Below are 1,922 nucleotides of genomic sequence, written 5' to 3'. Positions count from 1 at the left end.
GTACTCCAGGCTGGGCTCACATCCAGTGAATGCATTTTAGGCTTTAAATTTCAGCAGGATATGTATAAGGATATTTTCAGTATTGCTTTTATGAGGAGGAGAGTGAAAATTGTTATTGACTCTTTTCCGAGTGTTGACATATAAATATCTGCTGGGGAAAAAATCTCAGTAACCACAGGTAAATTTTGTGAGGGGAGAAAAAAGAAACGTTACCCAAGCTGTGCATGTGAAGTGAATGAAGTGAGGGAGAATCTCACAGCACAACATCTACCCCTCTGGGTTTTCTTTTTTACTCTCTGTCCATAGATACTATCTATGGATACATCTATGTCGCCTGTACCTAACAGAGCTAAATTTCTGGCCACAATTCAATTTATGTAACAATCGGGAGACCACCCAGAAGTTAGCAGGGAAGACAGACAGTATTTGGAAGTGGGCACTCCTGACATCCTACCCGTGTCTCCAGTACACTGCCACTTGTCCAGTCGTTAATGCCCATGACATGATTACCTGTTCAGCTGCCCTTGAAACCTCATGCCTCCCCCCATCATTGACAGCCTGGGAACATAGCAGTCAGCCACTCTTTGCCTAGAAACTAAATTTCCCATTCTCCGAGGAACTGCTCTAAATTTTGCAAAGAAAAATTCCCCAGGAAGAAAAGTTAACCAAACAGTATATGAAAGATGCTAAATGTTTAAAAATACACTAGCCACAGTTATATAAGCTCTTTCGAGAGTGTTCCAAAGTATATATCAGAAGGATATAACTAGGACAGTGAAAATGTAAAATAAATATAAATTGCCAGCTTGGAAGAAAAAATGATGTTCATCCCACAGTCTTAAAACCATTCATGTGCAGTGATTTTTTTTTTAACAGTTTTCTAATTTTGTATTATGGTTTGTAAATTATTTATAAAGTGTTGTAATGCTTCTTATATTAATTTTTTTATAAACAAATTTTTGCTATGAGGCATAAATGGTGCCTAAACAGATTCTTAGGAAGATAAATTATGTGTGAATCATACATCTTTTGGGGCCATAAATATTTTGTTTTATTTTGCTACTGGCAACATTTCTGGTTTCCATTTGTAAACAGATTTCATGTATTGATTTCATTTGAATACCTTTTAATTTTGCATGTGACTAAAAGATAGATTGCTACCAGCAAATGAAACAAAAGTCTCTTCAATCATATGTGAAGGTATAATGGTTTTCCAATTTATTGATCACTGAATTTTTTTAAATATATATATATATATATATATAAAAAATATTATTTGACTAATGAACCAAGGGTTCACTTACTATTCTGATTTTGTCTTTTTATGTTTTTCACTAAAAAGCTATTTTGGACAGTTGAAGAAATCAAATGCATTCAAATGGTTCCAGTTTCTTCACATTACTACCACAAAAAAAATTAAAAAAAAAAAAGAACAAGAAAGCAAAAAGGAGCTAGGAAGGAACAAGTAGAGGCGTATCAAAGAACTCAAGCTATAACCAAAAAGAAATATGTAAAATGCCTTTGCTCGTCTTCTCAATGCTGGACCAAAGCTCAATGTATGTAGGTATATGCACATTGTATAGATATGGCTAAATGTTGCTGACAATCTTGCAATACTAAACTGTTACTATTTAAAAAAAAAAGAAATACAAAAATAAAACTGTTCATCAGTGTTTTACCTCAGCACTCTACTTGTACCCAGTTATTGACCAACATTCAAATAAGAAGATAAGAGAGGAAATTGATTTCCATGTCAATGTTTGACTGTAAAATCTGTTTGGATAACATTTTGTAATGAGCTTTTTGTCATGTGGTTTGCTTGTTTCCAACTTGAGATTATGTGGGGCACATTTGTTTATTTATTGTTAAAAAGTGATATTATTATTATTATTATTACTATTATTATTATTTTTGTCCTATGT

Source organism: Apteryx mantelli, chromosome 2 (assembly GCF_036417845.1).
Source record: "Apteryx mantelli isolate bAptMan1 chromosome 2, bAptMan1.hap1, whole genome shotgun sequence".
In the NCBI taxonomy this organism is placed as follows: Eukaryota; Metazoa; Chordata; class Aves; order Apterygiformes; family Apterygidae; genus Apteryx; species Apteryx mantelli.
This window is presented reverse-complemented; position numbering follows the sequence as displayed.